The sequence below is a fragment of the Neovison vison genome, chromosome 12, assembly GCF_020171115.1.
Source record: "Neovison vison isolate M4711 chromosome 12, ASM_NN_V1, whole genome shotgun sequence".
Lineage (NCBI taxonomy): Eukaryota > Metazoa > Chordata > Mammalia > Carnivora > Mustelidae > Neogale > Neogale vison.
In genome coordinates, this window is record NC_058102.1 from 51201932 (window position 1) to 51222037 (window position 20106).

At 40.8% G+C, this 20106-nt stretch overlaps 1 long non-coding RNA gene across 1 annotated transcript; it reads right to left on the bottom strand.

The window, feature by feature from the left end:
* Positions 1-251: 251 nt before the first annotated feature.
* LOC122891250 lies at positions 252-19879 on the bottom strand. The gene is made up of 3 exons (XR_006381264.1): positions 19747-19879; positions 2250-2308; positions 252-442 (listed from the first exon to the last, which is right to left on the bottom strand). It is a non-coding gene; the product is annotated as an uncharacterized LOC122891250 (long non-coding RNA).
* Positions 19880-20106: the final 227 nt, after the last annotated feature.

Consider the following 20106-nt stretch of genomic DNA (forward strand, 5'->3'; position numbering starts at 1 on the left):
TAAAATCTGAATGAGAATGTGATGGTATTTGGAGGTGAGACCTTTGGGAGGGGATTAGGTCATGAGAGGGGAGTCTTCATGAATGATATTAGTGCTTTTATTTTTTAAATTTTTATTTATTTATTTTTTAAAAGATTTTATTCATTTACTTGACAGGCAGAGATCACAAGTAGGCAGAGAGGCAGGCAGAGAGGCGGGGGAAGCAGGCTTTCTGCCGAGCAAATAGTCCGATGCGGGGCTCGATTCCAGGATCCTGGGATCATGACCTGAGCCAAAGGCAGAGGCTTTAACCCACTGAGCCATCCAGGCACCCCATGATATTAGTGCTTTTATAAGAGAGGTCCAAGAGAGCACCCTTACTCCTTCCATCGTGTGCGAACGCAGGAAGAGGTTGGCTGCCCATGAACAAGGAAGTCAGACTTGGACTTGCCAGCCTCCAGAACTGTTAGAAAGAAAATGTTGGTAAGCCATCCAATCCGTGGTATTTTGTTCTAGCACTTTGAACAGACTCAGACACCTACTTTACTTAGACTAAAAAGGGGGCATGGGAGGCCTTTTAAAATAAGAATTACAAACGAGTCTAGACCTGTTTGATTATAATCCTGCCAAATGCTGTGAAGAGGTGACCTCGGAAAGGTCCATTTCAAAGCAATGATCCCATGTTTCAAAGCAATGATCCTATGTTTCTGGTGTTTCCCCCTCCATATTAAAACTTAGAGCAGCAGGGTGCCACATTACTGAATTCTTAAAAGCTATACTTTGGCTGCCCATAGCAAGAGTCTATGAGTCAGGTGATGATCCATTCATCAGTCATAGGAAACATGAGGCACTGAAAATTTAGTACAAAACCCCAAACCCACAAAAACTGGCCACAGTTTCCTATCACGGGGGATGTGACTCATATCTCAGCAGGGGTACACATACCTTATTATAGTCACAAAAGAAAATGTTTCTCAAACAAACTTTTTCCCCCCAACATCATTTACACAGAGCAGTAATTTGGTGAAAATCTTTTGAAACTTACAAAGTAATTTTTTTTTTTTTTTTTTTTTTTTTTTTTTGTGGTTGGCCCACATTGCTACCCTTGGTTCTTACCACAATGACTCTTAATTTAGGGAACAAAATGATGGGCAATTAATCCTTTAACTATATTCAGCTGAATCCAGAGTCAAATTGAGGATGGATGGAAAGAAAAAGCCCTTGGCTGACCTAACGTCTCGACCTCCCAGAAATTGCTCCCACACTCTAGGGATGTCCCCACCAACACCCATGAGGAGCTCCTAAACTAACCATTTCAGTCCTGCGTGGATTCCTATAAACACACTACTTTTCTGGATTGTGGATAAGGTTAGTGGTGCAAAGGAGGATGGTGTTGTTGAGAGAGACAGAAATACCACAAAATACATGTTTAGGACTGATTTGAATACAGCTCTTACGGCAAACTTTTTCTTAAATACATCTTTAAAGTTGCAGAACAGATTTGATGATTTTGTTCATAAATAAAGAAGTAATTCCACTTATCGAGTGGGTAACATGGAGACCTCCCTTGTACATCTACTCAGTAATTCGACATTCATTCATTACATGTCTCTTGTGTGCCAGGGCTTTAATAGCAAAAAGACTAAAACACATGCCATGCCCAACAAGAAGCCAGTAAGATAGCCATGCAGACAAGAAACTATAGATTATATATATATATACATATATACACACACACACATATGTATATGTATATATATAATATATCTGTATTCTATAGATAGAATATTCTTAAAAGGTCCCTCAAGAAATATAAAGGGTAAAAGTATCTAATTCTACCTGGAGGTCACAAGGACCAGTCTGGAAATGAGCTTTGTAAGGTGAGCCTTGCAGGAAAAGTCTTGAGATTCTCCTAGAGTATGAAAACAGAGTAGGAACTTCCAGACAGAGGGAACAAAATACACAGAAGCTGGGAGGTGAAGAGCATTCTTCTTCTACATAACAAATTAAGACATCACAAAATATGTCTGATTCTCATTGCTTTGACCCTGAGGAAGTTTTGAGGCTGAGATTATGAAAATAAGTCCTTTCAATGGAAATGGTAACAGCCTTAATGCATTTTTGTAAAAAGGCATTTTCTGCGTAGTTTTCCTTAAATCTTGATCAATTCCCTGATCAGTTAAACCATTTACAGTTTTTTTTTTTTTCCATTTTAAACTTTACTTAAATTTTCAAAGGATCAATTCTTTCTTCTCTGGGCAAATACTTACAAAATTTGATACGTCCATCAGCTTTTTTATCCTAATGATTCCGTAGTTTCCAGTTTTTGCTAGTATGTGAGAGAGATGGAGAGAGAGTGGCAATTACTTTAATAAAAGCAGTATCTCTGGGACAAACTTTGTAAATCTAAATTTTACTAAGTATCATCATACTTGATTTGTGTTGATTATTCCTTTTAACAAAATCCATTAGAGGGATTCCTCGGTGGTTCAGTTTGCTAAGTGTCAGCCTTCAGCTCAGGTCCTCAGTACCAGCTCAGGTACTCAGGGTCCTGGTACCTAGCCCTGGGTAGAGGTCCTTTCTCAGCAGGGAGTCTGCTTCTCCCTCTTTCTTAGCCCCTCCTCCCTTCACATGCTCTCTCTCACTCTCTATCAAATAAATAAAATCTTTTTAAAAAACTTTAAAAAACCCAGTATTCATTAGAAATTGAATAAAAGACGGATACCTGTTTCTTAGCTAATCAACCAAAAAAATTTCACAGTTTCCTTTAAATAGTCTGGAATTGCTCTATTATATCGGTCTTCTGATTTTTTAATAAACCACGTGAACACAAGGAGTCTGTGCTACTTCAGATCCAACAACAAACGGTACATGTTGAAGATAAAATTTCTGCTTCAGATAGAGCCCACTGAGGACATGTCATCTCCCTGCTTCTTCTCCCTCCCAGATTAACATACAGGTCAGCTATGGAATGCCAGATGCCTTTTGGGAATATTGTAATCCTCTAGACCATAATCACTCAACTGAAGAGCATATGGTACCGGCAAAAAGGTTCTGTAAGACCATACCAATACCAATCACAAGTCAGTCTTAAATTACACATTCCATTCTTCCTTGGTTCTCTGAATTCTTCCTGGAAGCTCCAGGTGCCATTTAAATCAGGACTGTCTTGTGTGAAACCTACTTGGTTCAAGTCCAACTGTTCTTTATCATCTGCTTTGTTTAGGCTGTTTAAGTTCATTCATTCCTTGGGCTTCTACCTCTATAGCTATTGCTATCTGTTTTATAGAAGTGACACTCTTCAGAAGTTACATAGAACTTATGATTCTTAAAAACTGAGATAGCTATTTTTTTTTACTTTCATCTTTTCAAAGATGATCACCTTCTTATATGATTTAATCTTCATATATAGAATCTCCTAACATTGACTTTTATTAGTTATTCAATCATTAGGAAAGGCTTCGGTGAAGTGAAGTCCTTCCCTGAGGTGAATCGGAGTTCCTAAAATGGTGGCTCGAGATGTCAGGGGTTCACAGATGTATTTGTAGTGTTTTTACTAGAGAATCAGATCTAATGTCTGAAGCCCTATTAATTACATTGTTGCTTAGACTTCTTGACCTAAAGATACTCTCTCGGATGTCCATGTGGGTGCCATAGGAGGAGAAGTCACTAGAATTTTTGTCCTTATTGCATGTAAATTGCAGGCACCTCTTGTTCTCTCAGATATTGCTGCTTTCCTATACAACCCGCACAAAGTGCCAAATGTCTTAGGATTGGCGGCAGCTGTTGCAGAAAGGGCTTGGGGCTTGCTGTTACCTAGTCGGACAAAAAATACCTCATATAATTTCCTTTTCCTAAGAGTCTCCATGTAAAAAACAACAGCAAAAAATGCAAACTTTCAACATCAAAAGGCTGTTAGACTCTATTTAAATGCTCTCGAAATCCTTAGAAAGAAAAAGGGAGAAAAGAAATGAGTTGATAATTCTCCAAATAATACTGCATGGTTATATCTACTTTCTTTTCCAGGCATTTCTTAATGAAAGAGCTAGAGGATATCTTATATCCGTACATGAATTAGAAATCTAAATTTTGGGATCCTTCAAAATATCCTATCTTCCAGTTTGAATGGACACCAGAATTTTCAATGCTGTGTGTTCCCCTTGTGGTGCAGGGGCCATTCTTGCTGATGGCTCTCCTGGGAGCACAGGTGGGAGAGCTTCCGCAGTGGTGATCTACGAGTACATGGTTCTGGAGAAATATGAAAATCCTTCTGTCTAAAATCAGTTTAGTCAAGTTGAGTGCATGGGCACAGGCTCCCCACATTTAACAGCAGAAACTTCTGAACAAGGGTGTTTTTCGAAAGAGAAAAGGAGCCAGCTCTGTTTATCTGGCTCAAGCAAAGATCAATTAAAAAAAAAATGTTTAGGGCACCTGGGTGGCTCAGTCAGTGAAACATCTGATTCTTGATTTCAGCTCAGGTTATGATCTCAGGGTCCTGGGGTCCAACCCTTGTCAGGCTCAGCAGGGAGTCTGCTTGAGATTCTCTCTCCCTCTCCCTCTGCCTCTTGCCCTGCTCATGTGCTTTCTCTCTCTAAAATAAATAAATAAGTTGTTTAAAAAATGTTTAGCTTTAGAATAATTTTAGATTTATAGAAAAATTGTGAAGATGGTAGATAGAGTTCACAAATACCTCATGCCTAATTTCCTGTTACATGTCTCTCTATTAATTAACTAATTCTTATGCACCAGTATTAATTAAGGCCCACATTTTAGTCAATATTCCTTAGTTTTTATTAATGTCCCTCTTCTTTTTCAGGATCTCATCTAGTGTACTACATTATATTTAGTTATCATGTCTCCTTAGGCTTCTCTGTGCTATGAGAGTCTCTCAGACTTCCCTTACTTTTGATGACCTTAACAATTTTGAGGAATACTGGTCGTGTATTTTATAGAACATCCTCAGTTACATTTGGCAAATGTTGTTTTGTTTATGATTAGGCTGGAGGTACAGGGTTTGGGGAGGAAAACCATAGAGACAGAGTGCCATTTTCATTATGCTCTATCAAAGGTACATACTATCAATTTGTATCTTATCACTGTTGATGTTAACCTTGATCACCCAGATAAGGTAGTGTTTGTCAGTTTCTCCACTGCAAAATTTCTCTCCCCCTCCCCCACACCTCCTCCTGAGCTCTACTCTTTGGAAGGAGTTAACCATGTGCCCACATTTCAGGGCTGGGGAGTATTGCTTCACAAAGGCCAGTTTTTACACAGCAGATTATAGAAGTTGACATTTCTCTCCAAAACTTGTTCTACATTAAGTGTATACCTTGTAAATTCTATAGGTTGGTATCCCATAGCTATTTACTCTCCTTCTCTTGTTAACAGAACCCTAATTTGCTTCAGGTACTAGATGGCCAGGGACTGAGACGGCCACATGTTACCCTTTCCTCGTAGGCACAGGGCTAAACTACATTTCCCAGGCTTCCCTATTTCTGACCAGTAGAATGTGACCAAAAGAGATGTATGCCAGCAGAGACCTTCCAAGCAGCCCAGCTTCCCCTTAGATTCTCCACCAGGAGAGCAAATGATGATACCATATTGCAATCATTCTAAGCTATACATATTTTTAAGAATTTCAACTTCTCTGACATCAGTGGCACCTTAGATTTGTCAGAATGTAGTTAGTTGCTTAAGCCAAAGTGGAAATTCCATTTTCCCCACCAGTGATTGGTTCTAGCCAATGGGATGGCAAGGGAGGCTTTCTGGGGCCCTTGACAGATGTTCTCTCAGTCTTAAAAAGGAACATAATACTGGGATTTTTTTTCCCCTCCTCTGACTTAAAAGCTTTTTGTGAAGTGCTATTACTATCTTGTGACATAACAGGAATCAAAGTTGACATGCTGAAAATGGCAGAGTGGAAATATGGAAGGAATCTGAGTTTTTATTGATGCTGTTGATCTCTTTTGCAGATAGTGGAATCAGACTTTCTCCAGACTTCTTGATATATGAACGATAAATCTCTCTCTTTTTTTTAAGAGAATTTATTTATTTATTTGACAGAGAGAGATCACAAGTAGGCAGAGAGGCAGGCAGAGAGAAGAGGAAGCAGGCTCCCCGCTGAGCAGAGAGCCTGATGCGGGACTTGATCCCAGGACCCTGGGATCATGACCTGAGCCGAAGGCAGTGGCTTAACCCACTGAGCCACCCAGGCGCCCCTGAACGATAAATCTCTTAATGAAAGTCTTCATTTGAGTTATCTACAACCAAAACCATCTTAATAGATAAAGTGCATAAAGATAACAATGAGCCAAGTAGCCTCAAGAGAGTCCATCAAGTGTGGTTACTGGAAGGGTGCTGGAATGGGAGTCAGGGCAAGCAGGGATCAGCAGGCCACATGATCTTGATCAAGAGAATGCTCCACTCCCTGGGGTGACGGTTCTCTCATTTCTAAAATAAAGGATCTACAAGGCCTCTAACCAGTTCTTTTTCCTTGAGTGGATCTATATCAGCTCTTCTGTTCCACGTAAATACAGAGAAGCTCAGAGACTTAAATACCCAGTCTAAGTTGTCTTCAAGAGGTAGTGCCAACATTTTATCTCTGAGGTCCTGACCAAATATCTGGGGTACTCTTTTATTTATGCCTCCCAATGGAGACATTTTATTAGGACAGATGTGATTCACACAAAGGGCAAATTACTTAGAGATTGTACTAGTCAGGGTCCTTTTGTCATAATAGACAGAAACTCAACTCAAATTAACTCAAAATAAAAGGGAATTTATTAGTTTCTGTGACTGAGAAGTCCTGGGATTGATTTGACTTCACAACTAGCTGGTTCCAAGAGCTCAAACAATACTTTCAGGTTTCTCTCTCTCTCTCTCTTTCTCTTTCTCTCTTTTTTTTCTGGGGGCCAGTTTCATTCTTAGTTGAGATCTCTCTACATTGTGGAAAGATGGACATTCACAGCTACAGACTTGTATTGTCTTTATGGTCATGATCTTAGCGGAATCTTAGAGGGATATGTTGTTTGCTTGACACATTTCAGAAGAAACCCACCTCTCCTAATTCATATTTTGGGAATGGAGAGCAACTCCTTTTCCTACCAGGGGAGGGTGGGATGCATTATCACGTTGGTCGATCAGACTGTTCCATTCCCCGGCCACAATGATTGGCTTGGCGAGCCTTATCATGGGGCTTCACAAGGAAGGTAGTGATTGGAAATGAAATGGCCTATCCGTTACTTTGAAAAAGGGTCAATAGTAATAAAAACACCAACTTACCTCTCTCGAGATAAACAGTGTAAGTCAATCCATTAGAAGGTACCATGAGAGAGGCTTTGACATCCTGTGTTGATCATTTTCAAGGTTATCAGAATAATTTTCCATTTTGTTGAAGATTTTTTTTCTCTACTTCAGAGCTTACAGCTCAGCTAATGATCATAATGCTTCCAGATATCTCCTGAGGTGGTTTAAAAGCAAAAGCTCTCAAACTTTGACCTACATCAGAATTACCTGGAGGGCTTGTTAAAACACAAACTGCTGGGCCCCTCCTTCAATGTGTCTGAGTCAGTAGGTCTGGGGTAGAGCCTGGCACTCTGGATTCTTACAAGTTCCCAAGGACCCTGATGTGGTCCAGGGACTCACACTTGGAGAACCACTGTCCTAGAACATTCACGAAGGTTCTTTTTTTTTTTATAAAGTCTGTCTTTTTTTAATTTTTAAGATTGTATATATTTACAGAGAGAGACAGCAAGAGAGGGAACACAAGCAGGGGCAGTGGGAGAGGGAGAAGCAGGCTGAGACATACATATCAATATTACAGGAGAGTAATCTTATAGGATATTATATTTTTTGTTATAAATAAAAATACTCTTTTCTTATTCTTGGCAAAGAATAAAAAAGTAAATTAGGTGTCATCTTGGAACTGGAGTTTTCAGAGAGTCTTTCGACTTGTATTAATCAAGGCACATACCTGCCATCTTTTAGTGTGCCAGGAGCCAACTGGAGATAGTCACTCTGGTGTCTGGGATGGAACTTGGGATTTTGTATTTCCAGCAAGTTGCTGGTATAGCAAAGCTAGTCCATATAAATTCTTGGGACACAAGAGGTTTTCTGCACCCCCAGTCCCAGCCTTTAAACACCTGATGTCTGTTGGTGGAGAGATGGCTTTTCCAGAGAGGCTGAGCTGGTAGTTTAGAAGTGGCTGGTCCCTTTCTCACACTGTGCTCCCCTTAAAGACCCACCTCAAGAGTCCCATTTCAGCCTTTCTTCTTGACAATTTAGTTCTAGATTCCTCAGCTTTCAGTTTGGGGTAGGCCTTGTTGTGATACTTGCATAATTTGGGTGGAAAATCTAAATTTCCAAACAGTTTATGATTAAAGGACAAAACACTCTGCTATAGAAACTAAATTCAAGTTCTCTGGTGACTGTTTGCCTTTTACACAGATCCAAATGATCTTAGTTTTTCACTGGCTTAGTTCAAACATGTACATGAAGCCCTCCTTGCCCTCCCATGGCCATGCCCACAAGAGCTCCTATAGATCCTGCTTCTCTCCCCTCGTCATTCCTGTTCTTATCACCTCATCCTTGTAGGCCAAGGATGCTGCTGTTAATACTGTTTCCAGAGGACTAAGTAGCGGGATTTCTCAAGCAGCTATGTTTCTATAGTTTAAGACTGCCCTTGATTTTCTATCAAATTCTTACTTCCTCACTCAATGACTCGTTTGGCTCCCTAGTGCCACCACATCCCATCTTTACACCTCTGTCTGCATTTCAAAGCAATAATTTCTGGTGGCTTTACATCTAGCATATTATGGATTTTTTTTCCAATTTATTTATTTTCAGAAAAACATTATTCATTATTTTTTCACCACACCCAGTGCTCCATGCAAGCCGTGCCCTCTATAATACCCACCACCTGGTACCCCAACCTCCCACCCCCCCGCCACTTCAAACCCCTCAGATTGTTTTTCAGAGTCCATAGTCTCTCATGATTCACCTCCCCTTCCAATTTACCCCAACTCCTTTCTCCTCTCTAACTTCCCATGTCCTCCATGCTATTTGTTATGCTCCACAAATAAGTGAAACCATATGATAACTGACTCTCTCTGCTTGACTTATTTCACTCAGCATAATCTCTTCCAGTCCCGTCCATGTTGCTACAAAAGTTGGGTATTCATCCTTTCTGATGGAGGCATAATACTCCATAGTGTATATGGACCACATCTTCCTTATCCATTCATCCGTTGAAGGGCATCTTGGTTCTTTCCATAGTTTGGCGACCGTGGCCATATTATGGATTTTTATAAGTGTCTTTTCTAATAGAGACCATGACCCGCATTATCAAACTAAAGATAATGGAGCCAGTGGCCAACAGAGCTCAGTGTTTCTCTTGAGCTAAAAACTACATAATTTAAGAGAAGGAATCGATGGGCATTCTCGATCATAGAACTGTAGCTAGCTACATTTTCCTGAAATATCCTTGACTATTTTGTACTAATAAGCAACAGGCCAAATTCTTTGATCAGTTTCCTTGAGTGGAAATGTTCTACTTCAGCCTCACAAGGATGCATCTCTGAACTTGTAATAAATGAGTGGGAGTCACACAAATGCAAATAAAACTCTGGTACATCCGATCTTGTGATTGGTAACATCTACGGATATTCAGGTCAGCACTGGATTCCATTTCATGCTGAATCACTTCAGGAAATCCAAAGCAGTCTCATTACATATGGGTGAGTGTGTTTCCTCTAGGAGGTACAGTACTTGGCATCTCCTGGATGAGTGTGAATCACCACTTCGTCTGGCTGCCATACAAGAACGTATTGTTTTCCTGAATAAGAGGGTAAAAAGTCACATAAAACAGTGCATGCTGCACATGGCCAGGGAGTAATCTGACTTGCCTTGGTGCAACTTAATTTACACATTGGACTTCTAGAAAAAAATAAAAGCAACCATTCCAAAAATACAGTTTAGCCCGAGCACATGAACACTGAATGGTTTTGATTATTATTTTTTTGTAGAATTCCCTTTGCCACTTTATTTGGATTATAACACTTTAAGATAAAACTACTTGAAGGCAAGGAAAAAATTAAATAGAATGAATTTATGATCAGAGGCAAAACAGGAGGAGGCAAAACAGAAAAGGAAGGCGAAGAGCATAGATTTTTCTCAGATTTTTACAATGCTGCCCTTTATCCCCAACCCTATGGAATAAAATAGACTTCCTTCTTTGCAGGGCTGACATTCTGCCCTCCCAAACTTCTGATGTGTAACCATTTTTAATGTTTGACATATTGTCTTCAGAAAGAAAATATAATGGACTTGTTTCTCAAGCTCAGACCACATCCAGGGGACATCGCTTTAAATAGAAGGATCACGCTGATTTTACAAATCATGCTTGTTCTCTACAATGTCAACATCTCTGGGGTTTTGTATACACAAGGTTGTTTAGATAAACACCATACCCAGAGATCCTGGCTTAAGCATTTGTATTAGTAAAGGGAAAAATTAGACTATAACTTAGAATATTCTCTGGATGTTTCCGTACATGAACGTGACACGCATTTGTCCTGAAATACTCAGTTAAGTAATGTTAGAGTGTCTTCTGAGGGGGAGAAGTTGGAGTTATTTGAAACATTTACAATAGTGGATATGGTTATACATAGATCTAGTCTGAATTTGTTTCTATACAGGATCTGAATGAAGGAAAAGGACAGTCACAAAAATGTGTTCTGGATCTCTTCTTGACCATCTACCCCTCTGAAGCTATAGAGTCTTGTCACACTGAGTTCCGCTATTGAGCAGAGTTGTAGATAGGAACTTCACTCCTTGTCTTGATCTCTCATACACTTTAAACCTCGTTTTCAGTATTTCAATGCACTTTTTAACTTATATATATATCAACTAATTGTAACCTTTAGGTCATAATTTCTGTCCTTTCTGGAAGGTCATTTAATAGCAAACTGGGATTTTGCTGTAGTTTCATATAGTGCTATATTTTCTCTGGGTTGTAGATTATTCTACCTCATATTGTCCAATCAGGTTGGTTCTCCTGCACCATGCTGAGAGTAGAGCAATCTTGGGTGAGCACCAGGCCTTGGATCCAGCTCCCCCTGGGTCATCTCGTGGCCATTTTCCTTCATCTCTAACCATGTCCTCCAAGAGATGCTAGGCGAGAAGGTAGATCCATTTTCCTTCCCCAACTATGAAAATATCTTCTTAGTCTGGCCAAAATCTCCCTTTCCTGAAACTCTCTCTCCCTGCATGTGCCTGACTTTTGGAAATAAATCTGGGAAGTCCTGTCTCAGACATAAAGGCTGTCCCGGAGTCTTCTACCTACTTGAATGCAGGAAGAGAAGATGGAGGCCACATGTGGTGAATTAAAATCAAATGAACCCGAGTTCCTGAAGACTTTGTTTCATGGCCCACCATACTGACCCAGAACCGCCATGCTCCTTCCTGGTAACACGTTCCCTAAGAAACCATTCTCCAATTTCATTTTCCTTCCTCTGTACTCACAACCATGTTGAACTGTTAGCTAGTCCCAAGTTCATCATACAGTTCCTGGTTTCTGTGCCCGCAAATTTCTTCTTCTTAAAACCCCATTTGAGAAGACTACTCATTCACAGCCAGGCAAATTTGGTAACTCTTTCCTTTTGCAATCATTATACATCTGCCCAATGCACTACTCCTATCACTGTCCATGTTTTATTTACCTATTTGTTCCACATGATAGACAGTGAACTCCTTCAGGTCACGACTAGGTTTTTTTCATCTTTGTATCTCCAGTGCCAACATATAATTGGATCCCGAAAAATAATTATTGAATGAATGAACAATTGAATAAAATTCTCTAAGCTTTCATTTCCTCATCTATCAAATGATAGTAACGATTGCCATCCTATAGATTTTTTTTTGAGAATTACAAGAGATGAGAAATGAGAAATTTCTTCATTAACTACAATGCATTATCAAGAAAACAAAGACATTGTAGGTTTATAAAAAATTTCTATTACCTGGTCAAGTCACCTTGCACAAATATAATTTCTGTAGAATCCAAGACTATTGAACTTCTTTTAAATCTATAGAACGTGGAAACAAAGGATGAATAGGAAAGAGGGCACACTTCTGAACTTAGCAATGGAAAATTAGCAATGGAATCTAAGGTTAAGGTCAATTTAATTTCAATTGCTAGCTAGTTAAGTGTATTTGAGTTCAGCTTTCTTACAAACTTTTAGTTCCAGGAAACCTCTTCACTATGAGACAAACATAGTTCAGTGAAAAAACAGTTGTACTTCAATTAAAACAAAAATAATACATGTCCGATAACCTCTTCTTGCTGAGTTCATTTGTAGAACACAGAATAGGGAGTAAGAACCAGGAGCTCAGGATGTTCACTGTTCCCTGTCAGCTGCTTTAAGACAAGATGGGACGGTCAGAGCCAAAGCCAGAGCAGAGTCAGGATACACTGGTTTCTACCATATGAACCTAAGCTGTTAGGGAACTCTGGAAAACCTTTGGAGAAAATGGACTCTATTGTCTGATCGGTCTGTTCAGCTCATACTCACTTCTTTCTTGAGACTTGTATTCTAAGCTCTGCATCATCACGAGGTCATTCCCCAAAGCCACTGCGTGATTCTGATTCTGCTACAGTTCTTCAACTGTCTGCTGGCCCCAGATCCTTGTTTTGGTTCCCTAAGACTTTCCAGCACCTAGATCTCATGTCAGGGAGTCTGAAAGCCCATTTTTACAGCAATTAGTTTGCTCCCATTACGCCCGTGAAATCCAGGCTTGTTTTGCCTTTATTTTCTTGTCTGGGGGGTGGGGAGAGTCAGGAGAGGTAGATTTAATGTCACCTTTTATATTATGAATTAATGACACAGGCTTTTAAGGCCAAAAGTATTTGTAAGATCTCCTTTTTTAAAAATATAGAAGATTTAACTACCTTCACTCTTGCATTTAAACTGATTTCAGGAGGAAATGTAGAGTTCAAAGTGAAGTTGGGGCTCTTCTCCTCTGTATATTTGCAAATGCACAAAGCTGGGTCTGTTATGTCCTGTCTGAAAGGCTATCTATTTGTACAGCTTTATGCATCTCTTCACAGAACACCCATGAAGTCACAGCTCATATTTCTGCTTTAAATATTCGATCTTTTGGCTTTAAACACCCATAAGGGTTATTTGTCAAAACGAATCTTAAACCTCTCCCCACAGCTCTGCAGCAGATCTTTAAAGTAATGCCGTAGGGGTGGGAAGGAAAGGGTTGGGGGGAGACGGGAGAAGTCAGCCATTCAGCAAGCATTTATTGACTGCCAAGTACGTGCAGAGCATATGGGATCTAGTAATAGGTGCTGCAAGGGGGATAAAAAAGAACGGAATACGTGTTCTTGCCTTGGAGATGAAGGAGACAGAACACATGCACTGTCCGTTTGTTCGATCCTCGATCCAGACATTTTAACACTGTTTTCCAAAGATTGTTGAAGAGCTGAAGCCAGCAACCTGGGGCATGTGCGAACATTTTAGCAGCAGCCATGTATACATGCGTGTGTGCAGAGATGAGAGACAGTATAGGAGAGAGACAGAGAGGGAGGAGAAAAAATGTATGTAGGTAGTGGGATGGAACTGGGGTGGACAAAGAGTCATGTCTTTTGTGGAAGGTCCTTCCTGGATATGCTTTCTCAATCATCTTCTGACCCAACACACTCTGGTGTAGTTTTCTGAGACCCCAACAGCAATCCCCCAAGCTCTCTCTCTCTCTCTCTCTCTTTTTAAAAGATTTTATTTATTTATTTATTTGGCAGACAGAGATCACAAGTAGGCAGAGAGACAGACAGAGAGAGGGAAGGCAGGCTCCCTGCTGAGCCCAGAACCCCATGCAGGGCTCGATCCCATGACCCTGAGATCATGTCTGAGCAGAGACAGAGGCTTTAACCCACTAAGCCACCCAGGCATCACCCCCCCGCCCCCAAGCTCTCTTTACAGCAGTGCGTTCATTCCTACATGTTCCTGATCCTTGGGATCCAGATTCTTCGGTTTTCGAGATTTGTGTTTGTTTCGGTCTTTTACGAAGACAAAGTTTCCTTGCTTCTCTTGATCATTCATTTCTAACCTGAGTCTCAGGTTCTATGGTTGCGGTCTTGGAAGGAACTCCTGTTGTGCAGGAGCTGCATGGACCCTGAGGGGCTGTCTCTGTGTGCTCAAGCAGCTGTGTCCCCTCTTAGCCTGCCCACAGGGGGCCTGACCACCCTGGCCCTTGAGCTCTGAGTAAAGACTTAGATCCACTGCAAGGGACTGGTGAGGCCCTAGGGAGGTGTGCAGGATAATGAAGAGGCAAGCAGGCTTTGGATTTGAATCCTATTTCCACTGTTAACTATCTTGGAAACAAATGAAACCACGCTGGGCCTCAGTTTCCCCATCTTTCAAGTGGAAATTCTTCCACAGCATTACTGTGATGGTTACACAAATTAATACATGCCAAAGTTGCCAGCATGTAGTGGGCACTTGATAAAGTTTTAGCTAGTATTATAATATTAATATGGTTTTCATTAATATTCATGCATTTGCCTTGAGACTTTTCTTGGAGGACTAAGATACATTTGTTCTGTCCTACAAAGTATGGCTAAGAAAAACAGGAAATGTGACTTACTCCATTCATTAAGCAACTTTTTAAAAAGTGCTGACTGCCTTGCCAAGTACCATACTGGATCCCTCCCTCCTACTTCCCTTCCTTCATCCTTCCACAGACATTTATTGTGTTTCTGTGAGGTGCCAGGCATTGCATTAGATTTTCAGGAAAAGAGCAATGAGACAGACATGTGTTTCCTTCCATCACAGAGATTATGATCCAGAGAGAAAGATATATATTGCACAAGTACACCCGGGTGGAGAACAAGAGATAAGTTCTAGGTGCTACAATAGCACTCATAGAATAAGGGGGAGTTTATCAGATCTGCCAGGTCAGCAAGACCATCGTGATATGCATTCCCATTGATGAAGCCAGTTCTCAAAAGGGTAAGTGACTTGACTTCCATTAGGTCAGTGGTGTTTTCATTATGTTTCCCTAGACAAGACTAGTGTTTTCTAACGGGATATAATGAAATCCATGAATTTCCAACAAATGATGTAATGGCTCTTCATTGGAAGACTTGAACGTAATCTTTATTGGAAAAGGGACATATAAAGTATCAAGATTGAAAATAATAAATTCATAGGTATAGCCTGGTGTGTGTTTTACTAAATACTCAATGTAATGTGTTTTTATTGATAGTTCTAATCTGAACGTAGCCATTCAGGCCAGATTTTAAAATATTTCTTTGTCATCTTCCATTGATTAATACAAAAACCAGATTGTGAATATGGTTCTAAACCTTCTGAAATCATATCTGTAGCTAATACCTTCAAAGCCATTGTAAGGAGGGCAAAGGGATTGGGAATGTAGGTTTATTGATTACCAATTATGTGTGAGTGCTAAATGTTATCTCATTTAATTCTCATAAGAATCCTGAAAATAGGGGGCGCCTGGGCGGCTCAGTGGGTTAAAGCCTTTGCCTTCAGGTCAGGTCATGATCTTAGGACCCTGGGATCGAGCCCCACATCGGGCTCTCTGCTCAGCAAGGAGCCTGCTTCCCCCTCTCTGTCTCTACCTGCTTCTCTGCCTACTTGTGATCTCTCTCTCTCTCTCTCTCTCTGTCAAAAATAAATAAATAAAATCTTTAAAAAAAAAAAAAAAAAGAATCCTGAAAATAGGTCTTATTTCTACCTCCTTTTACATATTAGGAAACTAAGGTTCAGAGAAGTAAGGAAGTTTATCCAAATTTGCACACAGGGCCAGTATTCAAAGCCAAGACTACCTGATTCCAAAAGGTACCCTCAATTCAGACATGAACGATCTAACCATTCATGGAACGTCACCCAAAAGAAACTAATTCCACCCATATACAGTACATTTTAGTTGACATAACCATTGCAAGGCTGAACACACAATAATCACAGTTCAACTTACAAAAATTCAGTTTGTGGTCGTTGTATCACAAATTGTATACGATTTATTCTTGGCTCTGGGACTCCCTTCACTTTTTTGCTCTAAATCTCTACTTCTTTGAAATTCCTTTCATACATTATAGTTTAAATTAAGAAGACAAGAAATGCCATTCAAGATGCTACAAACAGGAAAATGATAATGTGTGTATCACTCTCTTTAAGATTATAATGTCCCTTTCCTATTCTTATTAAAATTGTCTTGGCAGGGGCGCGTGGGTGGGTGGGTTAAAGCCTCTGCCTTAGGCTCAGGTCATGATCTCAGGGTCCTGGGATCGAGCCCCACATCGGGCTCTCTGCTCGGAGGGGAGCCTGCTTCCCCCTCTCTCTGTCTGCCTCTCTGCCTACTTGTGATCTCTCTCTCTCTCTCTGTCAAATAAATAAATAAAATCTTTTTAAAAAATTGTCTTGGCAACATAGCAAACTTACAGGATTTGCCCTTATTGTATGTGCCTAAAGTGAAACCAATAATCTTCCTTAAGGATTGGATTAATCTTCCCACTTTCCTATTGCTTCCACTGAGCGAATGTGTTTCTCCAGCTTCTGCAGTAAAATCCTCACAACCATCTTGGGCTTCCCAAGCTTCTCACTCACCCACACCCACACCCACACCCACACAAGCATCATTTATAATGACAACAGCTCCTATACCAAGTAGCAAAAAAACATAAGCCCTTTCATTTGACCCAGTCTTTAGAGCAGCCCCCTACTGTAACTGTTATTGATTCTATGTAACCAATGAGGAAATGAGCTTCAGAGCAGTCAACAATTGATCATTAGTGAAGCAAAGATTTTAACCCAAGTCTCATGGACTACAAAATACCATCCATTCTTCATCATTGATCTTCTGCTCTTCGACCTCCTTTCATTTTCCATGAACTCACCTTGAGCCAGACCTGCATTTCTTCATGCTCAAATTCATGCTGAAGTACCCTAACTGTACTTTCCTCAACATCAATTCAAATTCTGTGCCCCACACCAGATATATCTTAGCCCAAATTCATCTTTTGCTATTGTCATTATAATGCAGGAATTCTGAATCTATCAAAGCTACTTAAAATCAAATAGTAATTGTGTTTTACCCATTTATGGAAAAAGAAAATGTTTATTTCTTCAAATAAACATTCACAATTTCGTAATTAGATTATCTCTCCCTTAAGTTTTCTTCTTGAACTTTTACCCTGATCATCAGTAATAGAGTATATATAGTTATTTCCTATTGCTTACAAATGTTTTCTAGGGACTCTGTTCTATGTCCGTTTGAGAATCACAGCCCTAAATGCTAAAATGATGCTCAAGACCTTCTTAGCTCTGGCTCCAGGTCACATTTCTACCACTCTTCAATTCAAAATACTTCCCTGTCTGTGGCATGTTGAAGCTCCCAGCATCCAGGGACACTGCATTTAACTCATTTAGGCTTCCCAGTTCCTTACGAAGTAGGTATTAGCAAGATCTCTTTGTGGGACTCAGTTTCTGAACTTGTAAAATAAAGACTAAAATAATACCTACCTAGTAGGATTTTTGTATGGCTTGGGTTAATACATGAAGTTCATAAGACATGGTAGGCACTTAGTAAAAATAGTCATTATTATTATTATGATGCCACTTTCTAATTGTGGAAATTTAAAATTCACATTGATTAACATCTCGCTAATAGCCAGTACAGTCAAGATTTGGACTTGGCCATGTCTCTGAGGTCTGAACTCTCGAACATTGGGTTCTACTATCTTCCTTGCTCTTGTTTCCTACTTAAATATTCCACTCCCTCTGGAAAGCCCTAGTCACTCATCTGTATTCCTAATATCTCCTTTGAATATATCATGATATGTAGCACAGTGCTACACTCATATAAGACCTTAAATATATGAAATAACTTCTATCTTTGTTTCAGTTGTATTAACCGTTAGAGACAGACCTACACTGAGGACAGAATTTTACCATTTTTTGCTTATGCTGGGGGTCTCCCAGACCTCCCCTAGTTTCACTGATTTGCAAGGATGACTCACAGGACTTGGCAAACAGTCATAGGCATGACTAAGATTTATTATAGCAAAAGGATACAAAGCAAAATCAGCAAAGGGAAAAGATACATGGGGGCAAAATCTGGAAGAAAACAGGCATAAGCTTCCAGGAGTCCTCTCTCTGTGGACTCACACAGGATGTGCTTAATTCTGCCAGCAGTGAGTTTTGACAACATGTGTGAGGTACAGTCTACCAGGGAAGCTCATTAGAGACATGGTGCCCGGGTTTGTTACTGGAGACCAATCGCATAGGCATGCTCTGCCTAGCACGTAGTAAAATTCCAGACTGGGAATTCCTTTCTTCATTCTTTATGAGAATAATGAAAGCAGCTGTTCGGCATGAACCACATTGCTTGTGCAAATAGTTTAGGGACAGTGAGTCACTCTTATCAGTTCTGGGAACGGTGGGAACCTTCCTAGGATGCTTAACTTTATGTGTCAACTTGGAGGGTGTTTTTAGATGGGAATAACACTTAAATCAGCAAATTTTGAGCAAGCAAATTGCCTTCTATAATATGGGTGGGCCTCATCTAACCAGTTGAACACCTGAACAGAACAAAAACCTGGCATCCCCAGAAAGAAGGAATTCTCAAGCAGACTGCCTTTGGACTTCAGATTAGTCCTCCTGGGTCTCCAGGCTGCTGGCCTTCCAGCTGGAGCCACACCATTGGCTTTCCTGGGCCTCAAGCCCAACAGCCACATGACAGATTCTAGACTTGCCAGTCTCCCTAATCACTTGGGCAAATTGCTTATAAAGAATTTCTTTCTACATATGCACACACGCATCCTTTGGGTTCTGACACTCTGGAGAAACTTAATACACCTCCCCAAATCCAAGTTTCCCAGATGTCAGTCAAGGTCAACCTTGCAAGAAAGTCTTCCTAAGGATACCGGTAGGTCTCAGACCAGTTGTGCTAACCTTTTCTGTACACCACTAACATTTACAGCAGCTGAAGCTACCAGGCAGTAATAAGTAATACCACGGAACAGAAGAGCCCATGAATAATAAGAAACTATGAGTGGAGAGAAAGTGAGCAGAGAGAAGTTGGTTGCCGGTAGCAGAGAAGTGGAAGCGGCAGACATGGAGTCCCAGAGGAGAGGCCTCACTGCCAAGTGGAACGTCAGGATAGGAAACAGAAGGTGTCTGAAACTGAGAGAACATAATGATCAGGTAACAAGACGCTCTTTTATCCGACAAGATCTGCCTACCTAACTGTGGTTTGTGGCAGATTCGAGATGGCCAAAAATTCTTCCGCCACTCTCTACATGGAGCTGTAGAATCGGTTTCCCCTCTCGTTGACCCTGGGCTGGCCTGTGATTTGCTTTCACCAAGAGAACACCGCAGAATGACATTGTGGCTCTTCTAGGCATAAACCTTGAGAAGGTCTGGCAGCTTCTGCTTTTGTGCTCTTGGGAGCCGTGAGTCACCCTGTCATGAAGTTTGGCTATTCTGCCGGAGAAACCACTTGAAGAGAAAAAGAGAGGGAGAAAACAGAGAGAGAGAGAGAGAGAGAGAAAGATCAGGCCACCCCCCAGCTGTTCCACCTATCCCAGCAGAGACCCATGACTCTTCTGGATGTTCCAGCCCCTTTGAGACTCCTGTGTGAATGACCCCAGGCAAGGCCAGTGAAAGGATAGCCCAGCTGAGCCCCACTCAAATTACAGAATAATGAATGAATAATAAAATGTTGTAAGCTTAAACCACTCACTTTGAGGATGGCTCCTTTGAAAGTCACAGATAACCAGCACAGCCAAGCAGCGAACCGGTCTGAGGCAGCGCTTCGTTGAAACAGGGGGGCACCAGGGGACAAAGCACAAGCTGTCTGTGGTGGGGCCAGCGGGATGACTCTCTGAGAATTGACACAAGGTCCTCTTTTCCAGTTCCCGCTGTTTCACAACCCTGACATGTGTCACTTCACAAGGGAAACAGTCTGTACCCTTCCGAACAGAGCTGTACCCTAGAATCTTTTCCAGACTTTCCCAACCCTCAAACCGAAGTTTGTGAACAGTTGATTGCGATCCCGAGCACAGTGAGTCATGTTTGTCTTCTGAATGCCTGCTGCCTTAGT